An 8,049-nucleotide genomic window follows, 5' to 3' on the forward strand; every position below is an offset into this window, starting at 1 on the left:
GAGGGAGGGGTATCTGGCATGTCCACGCTTGTCCACGGAGGAGAGAAGAGAGTGTCTAAAATCTTGATTTTTTCTTGTCCACGTGGTATGTGCACAGATTATTCCTGATTGGCACCTATCTCGCTGTAGCTTTCAGTCTACTCCTTCATCAAAAAGTAGTAGATAAGCTTGAAGTGTAGTATAAAAAAGGGGTATACCACAATACTGCCGTATTCTCGCAAAGTGACACAAGCGCCAAAATTGACATTTTACGTTTTTTGTTATAGATCGATAAAGAATAACAAATCCGTTCAAACAACACTTAAGTTTTACAGAAATGTGAAAAAATGATCCCGTAAAAGCTTGAAAACGGAGTGGCGCAAGCGCCATTTCCACTGTGATGTGCCGCAAGCTCCATTTCCCACATGATGTGACGTAATTTGATTGTAATGCGATGTGATTTTTTATCTGTTCTGATAGCGTAGGATGAACGAGCAGGGACAGAAAAATTTCATATAACAACATTTCCTGTAATGAACGTTTAGCACAACAAAAGTCACGTGCCTTCTTTCTTGTTAAAAAAAACTTTTCCGAAAAGCTCGTCATGCCAAATATTTTAATCAAAAACAGTCCATCCTCATGCAATGCTACTTTTATAATAGCAATTTTGTTTTAGAACTACAAATCATGTATGAGGAAGCTCATAAAATCATTTTATGAATTTAAACATAAAATCAAACACATCTTAAAGGAAAAAATTATCTTAGATTGAAATGTACTGCTGTTCTCACATACAACACATCAAGATTAGAACTAAAAAGTTCAAACTCAACAATTTAATTGTTGATTACAAGGATTCCCTAATATGTAGTGTCTTTTTTCTTCAGGCATCAAGGGACAAAGCTTCTTGACGATGTTTACTTTTCTCGCCTGCTCAATTCCTCTTTCGGATAAATTGAAGCTGAGCGTTGATTGAAGGGTAAAAGTCGGAGTGATTTTTGTTCGTTTCGACCACTTTTGCCATTTTGAATCTCGAAGAGAGATCGAAACGAGAGAAATGAACAAGGTAGTAGTAGAGTTTCGAACAAAGTTTGACATTACGTAACATTGTGTTCGAGCATTTTTCAACTCGAAACGAGAACAAATGTCTCGACAAGAAATGATTGATCGTCGTGTGGGAAAATGCTAGTGAAACGTTGATTTTAATGCTAAACCTTACATAAAAAAAATTCAATTGCATTTCCTTTGGTTTTGACGTCTATTTTTACAAGTATGTGAGTATAAATACAATACTTTTATTTCAGCACTATGGAATCACAAAGAAATACAATAAGCATCACATTTGCAGTACATTTGTTAATTTTCTGTAGGCCTCAGAATGGGTATATGGATACCATCAATACACCGGATATCTTGAATTTGTCGAAGAAATATTACTTTGTTTCATGAAACGATGTTGTATCTAATTCGATCCATTTTTCGCATAAGCTTCTTTCCAGATTAGTATTTTTTCATTGAACACTGATGAAACTATTGGTTGAGCCATTCCAAGTAAAAAATTGTTGGGTCTGAGCCTATGGGCACGGACGGGATCTTGACGTAGGACTGTGATTGTGTGTAGTAATTGTATTGAAATTGAGTTTTTCATTGTTAAAAATCGGTATTTTTTTCTCTTTTGATACATCAAATGGATGCCCTGGAAAAACCGTTTCCTGCATGTACTTGTATCCTTTAAACGGGTTAGATGAAATAACGTGGTAGAATTCGGTACCGCATGTTCAAAAATGTACACAAAAATACCATTAAAGCCACTACTACCCTTTTCTTCTGTTTATTCAATCATGCAGAAGAAGACAAAGAGTCATCATGTATCATTTTTAAACACAAGTCTAAATAAAAAAAACCTACATAAATATAAGCTTGTTTCAAATCAATCTATGACTACAAAAATATATTATAGGTAAAACTAGCATTCTCTCCTTCGTTACCACGTTGTCCGGAACATTTTTTGTAAAAACTTTATAGCCCTGTAAGATAGCGACTACTCAAGATATCATAATCTGATTCACGTGGGTATACCCTTCCGATCTACTAAATCAGCAGCCATTTAAATTAATTTATTGCATTTTCACATAACCAAACAACATACTCGATATTATGACATCCTGGACCACAATTACACAAATTTTTAGTAGTGAGACCTACACGATAAAAACATGAATTGAGCACAGATTGATTGAACAACATACAATATCTATATATATAAAAATGTTGTGATCGTTTGAGTACGCGTCAAAAACTCCAAAAGTGCGGAACCGATTGAGCTCAAAGTTGGACACAATATACATTTTACTCCGAGGAATGTTGTTACGGCATAAAAAAAGTAAAAAAATTGGAGAAAATGATCTTTTATATGACCATAGTACGTTTCTGAAATAAAGCTTCTTATGAAAATCGACCATTTCGTATTAAATATGAATTCTATGTGATGGAAACATCTTTTTCCAAGTATTTGACAGAATCGTGAACTGAAATCCTGTTTCGGAATGATTTAAAATTTATCGATATATACAAAAATGTTCTGTTCGTTTGTGTACGCGTCAAAAACTCGAAAAATAATTAAAAAAATGAAAATTCAACTCAACCATGCAACCACAATGTGCTACAGCAAAGCGGGGCAGGGTACAGCTAGTATAATATAAAATTAATGCCTATTATCGGTAAATGGAGAATAATTCATTTTACGCATCAACTCACCTAATGAGATAGCGCCCGAATTTAGGCAAAAAGATTGCTCGTTGCGTCGGGGAAGAAGCGAGTGGATAATGCAATCGAAAGAAAACATACCCAATTTGTTAACCTTTTTTACTATATTCACTGTTCATGTTTCAAGCAAAAAAAAAATTCTGGATAAATTTCCTGTCTAATGATATATAACACAACATATGTCGCAATAACCATTTTGAGTAATATGCGTTTGAAAACTCTTGATAAGTCGTTACATCTTTCGTAGAGAGACCACCTACATAGAAATCAAAGACATAGTTCTATGTCAAATGTTTTCTCCTTCATTACATTAATTTGGTACGGCCAGAAGCCAGAAGATACAAAACGGCCGCTAATTTCAAAGCAGTGCTTCTGAAAGTTGTTTGGAACATGGTTGTATCCGAAATATTTCGAAATGCTTCTCGACTAAGTCTGATATACTGCCAAAAAATTGAAACAAAAGATAATTATTATCATTAATATCGGAAACGTATATTGGCGATCTAACGTACAAATCTACACTTAAGCGGCGCTGCGGTGAAAGTGATGATAGTTTTAAATTTTGCCATGTGAGCTTATGGAAGGTTTGTAGTTCTTTCCATAAATTACAATGTTATAATCATAAAAGATTATTTGATTGCGATGAGTTTTTAAGAATTTTAATTCTGCGCATTTTTATATATAACATGTTATTTTCGTATCTCTTTCAGTAGTGAAAATTGTATAAATATTGACAATAGTTGAATCAAAGACGGAAATTTGAGAGCACCATCAAAAACAAGTAGAAAAATGCATGTGAGAACTACATTGGAAAGTCGGGAAATAAAACATACGTGATTTGTTTTTCAATTTTAGGTTACCTTATCATCATTTTCTTAGTTCAAAAACAGAATCCAGATGCCTCACCGATCGTTTACGTTTTGTGTTAGATCGCCAATAAGACATACTCACTTATTTTCACTTAGCGAAAGAGAGTCAATTTTATCCCTCAACTCTCGCATCTGTGGAATAAGCTCTCTTCTTCACTATCGCTATCGTCAAATTTTCGTGATCTTTTCTTTTTAATCACAATTCCAATATAATCACCCTTATCATAGTTTTCGAACGAATAGGATACGTACGCAAATCCCATCCTTGTTTTCGTACGAGTCATTCGTCGTATTTTCAATTTACAGTCGTACTAGATCAAGTTATTGGTGTACTACATTATCGACATCGTTGACAGTCAGGAGGTGTTTACGTTTACAATGTTAAATGCAAATTCTTAGGCAAAACCAACAGACCGGTATTTTGCGCCGAATGCTGATGAAAATCAACGTTGAGAATGCAACTGATCCACCACAAATGCAACAACAGCAACGATCAACCCAACAGCCGCACTATCCATCCCAACGTAAGCTTCAGTTCCATATCCAATTCATAATGCAGAACGCTTTACTCCTTAAAAAACTGCAGGATCAACGCAAGACGCTTTGTGATCAGAACAGTCGAATTGCTGCCGCTGTGATTAACAACGGTGAACCAAATGCAGCTGTGCAGCAATTCATACAAACATGCAGCGAAGTCTTTTGGTTCTTAGTCAAACTGCTAACCGGCCGGTGATATATTTCTACACATTTCTCGGCAAAGCCGACTGCAAGAGCAACTACCTTCCGCCACGCACATATTTTGTCAACAGAAATGTGGTGGTCCCATGAGCGCTAGAACATCTTAGGAAGCATCGAATTTCACAGATCAATTATTACATGTTACGAGAGAACCGGATTCTTACAATGCATTTACCAGTGCAGAAATGGTTATCTCTTGCAACATCCAAATTTAATGTTGTTTTGTACTATATATTACCGTTTTTTATATGATAGCATTTTTATATGTTTGTGGATGTTCTTTTTATTTTATTACCTTTTATAATAACGTGCTTCGTTTCATCATTGTCATATTTTTTATGCAAGCGGAATTTTAGATACAAATTCTCACTGTCAGATTTATATTTTGCAAAATTGCATCGATTGATTTGTCGATAGGTTTTCCCATCAAGTATATTAGTATGAGACGATTGTTTATAAATTATAGGAACGAATGTTCATTCTTTTCGCTTTGTTATTTTTTGAGACTGCAATTGGTAAATATTTTTCGGAAAAGCCGTTGTTTACCCTCACCACCAGCAAGCGTTAGCATCTCGTATATTGCCTAAAAACTGGCTCAACTATTCTCATATGAAACTTCTACCCCTAGCTTCGCGTTCGAGGTCTCGAGGAGAAATTGAAAAGTGGTCTCGATGGGCACGCTACCCTACGGAGATCGGCATTCTCGTCGGAAAATTCCTCCAGGAGCTGGACGGTACCCGGAACAGATTTGCTCACGTCGATTTTTCGATGGTATGCTTGATCCTAGGAAAATCCGAACGATAGTGGCGGCACCTATTCGCCCAAATGGTCGCCCACTCCAATGCACACAGGCTTCAGTGGGAAACCACCACCAGCTTCAGTTGCACCAACATCAGCAACAGGTACAACTGGTCATTCTAATGTGGTTCCTCTGTTGTCATCTGCAGATGGAAATGGTCTTTCAGGTCTGCTCAGTGATGAAAGCCACGGTGGTGGTGTCATAATAGATTCTCTTGAGGCGGAGCTCAAGAAAGGCATCATACTGCAGGATCAGATCGAGCGAAAGAAACTGTCGAATAAGAATGAGTAATATGATCGCATTCGGAAGAGTCAACTAACCTATTCATTCATTCGCAGGGTCGATAATGGCAAGTCCGATAAAAAGATGCGAACGCTAGGAAATATACAACATGATTAATGAGTTGATTCATTAATAAACATTTTTAGAAAAGTGTTTAATTTCTCGTTTCTACGACCGCTTCCTCCTTAGCTCCATCCACGTCGATCCACAACCCTAATGCATCGTACATTTATTCCCGAATTAAATCCAGAAAACTTTCTACAAGGTCTCCATCAATAAATCCCTCGCAACGTTCCGTTTTCATTTCGGTGTGTAAACTAAGCTAATACGAATAATCAATTCTGCCAACAGATTTGTTTATGTCAGTCAAACTTTCTTGTAACTTTCGAAGAAATTCATAGTTCATAATCAGGTGGTATTCGTGTGACCAGATCAATTGCACCGCTGATTATGCCAAATAGCACACAGCCCGTTGTCGGCGTCGTTCGCTCACCGATGTTGTGCATCACGAGCGAACCGTGGCGGAATATATTCATCATATCACTGAGATGGGATTAAGCTACCTCTGGTATTTGCTGTCGTTCGTCATCCGTTGTTGCGCCCCTTCAAATAAATACAAAAATTGTTCATATGATAAACCGAGCTACGGAAATCCTACTTACCCATCTTTTAGGCAAACAAATACATTGTTGCTGTTATCCGCCCCGAGGAAGGCACCGTCATCTAATATTTTTACTGCTGTCATTCAATTTGGATTATAGTCGCGAGCGGTCTCCTCAAAACAACTTTCCGTTGGATAGCCAATGCAGCAGCGTGATAGATCGCATCAAATCAGATCAATCAGAAAGAACGTTACTCTGAGGAAGACAAGTGATTGCATTAATCTAGCTTACCCCAAATTTTACAATATAATGCCAACACATTATTGAAATGGCTACATTCAAGTCGCAAATCCTGATCATCAGTCCATTCATGCAATCGTACTTTTTACTTGAGGCTAGCCAATACGCGGCCGTTGAACTCAACGAGGGAATAGCACACACCCTTGATGTCCTTCCCGCTAACTTCTCGCTAGTGATAGATCCTTGATCCTAGTTTTGATCCTTTTTACTTTGGGTTCTAGTTCCTCTGGATTGACCAATGCTGTGCCGACAATGTAAAAGTATTCGAATCGTTACACAACTACACCGAAATCAGTGACATAGTCTACTCCGTTTGCATGAATTGAGGTGCATGTAGCACCTCGAACGTATTCTGCTCGTTGATATGTAGACTTGAATTTCAGCTTCTTAGCCGAACTTGGCATTGCTGGCTCCTGGATTAAGCAGACCCATGTTGTTTGAGGAAGTTACATTTGTCGTCAGAGTTGGCGCGCTCTAACTCGAAGGAGTCAGTCCACTCGAGTCCTGAAGATCCATTCGCACCGTTATAACACCGAAACGACGTACCGACTCACCCATTGGTACCGTTCGAATGTGCAACTTTTGAACCTCATCAATTATACCAAAAATAACAGAATTTTTGATTGCAAGAGCCTGATCGGCATTTAGTGAGCACATATGATTTACTTTTATCACGTTGACATTCGAGAAAACCAACTTGTTGTTAGAACTGTAATTATCGGTTAGGCAATCAGAACAGGCGAACACGTTTGTTGTCGAAAGTGACCGGAAAATTTTCAGAAGTCAGCTGGATTCCAAGCGTAACTTTCTTTGGTCTATTACTCTGTTGGTATTTTTCTCCATGACGAAGCAAACATAGATATCGGTCCAAAAACCTACTGCAACCAGTTTCGAACGGCTGGAGCTTTCATTCATGGGTGAGTGTGATAGTGCTGAGGGAAAAGAACATTATTATTGTGAACATGTGCAATTAGCCGTTTCATACCTCTTTTGCACCAACTTGTCTGCTTTAATTGCGATGTAATGTCGTAGGCAGTTGCACACAAACTGGCATGGATTTCACGCGACTACGCCAATGCGCTTATCATCCGGCGGATTCCATTCGCATACTATCGATTTGTTATCACATTAGATCAATCGTGCTGTCATTGGAGTAACACGATAAATTTGCCTATAATCGACATTCGCACAACAAAATGTCTGTTGGAAATCGGGAACTTCGTTTTTTTTTGTTTCTTCCTCCGATAAAGACTGTACACAATGCTCCTAATCGAAAACAAGTGTAAAAATAAAAAAACATCTGTCATCGATGTCGATAAAGCAGTTTGCTCAAGTAAATCTAGTACACAGAAATACGGCCATAAATGAGGATAGCTTTTTCTATGACGACGTATCGCATCCGACGAATGAATATACGGATACGGCCGTAAATGAGAATAAGGGTGAATATAAAAATTAATTTGGTTTTCGGCATAGATATTTGCAATAGCGGTGAAGTTTGCTTTGTTTACAGACTCAAAAATTTGACGTTTGTCTTCGAGACAAATTTTGCTCGAAATCTATTACACTGGAAATAATAACTCGAAAAAGATACATAATACTAAAATCGATTCGATTACGGCAGAATAGTTCAAAATAATGGACGCAGTGATTCACATCCAACGGAGGAAAACAATGTGGACAGCCCTTGAGCTTCAAATATGTCGATCATCTG

At 37.5% G+C, this 8,049-nt stretch overlaps 1 pseudogene; it reads right to left on the reverse strand.

Annotated features, from left to right (window-relative positions):
- Window positions 1–5,587: 5,587 nt before the first annotated feature.
- On the reverse strand, window positions 5,588–6,269 carry LOC129780550 (DNA damage-binding protein 1-like; annotated as a pseudogene).
- Between the last annotated feature and the right edge of the window lie 1,780 nt (window positions 6,270–8,049).

The sequence above is a fragment of the Toxorhynchites rutilus genome, chromosome 1 (assembly GCF_029784135.1).
Source record: "Toxorhynchites rutilus septentrionalis strain SRP chromosome 1, ASM2978413v1, whole genome shotgun sequence".
Lineage (NCBI taxonomy): Eukaryota > Metazoa > Arthropoda > Insecta > Diptera > Culicidae > Toxorhynchites > Toxorhynchites rutilus.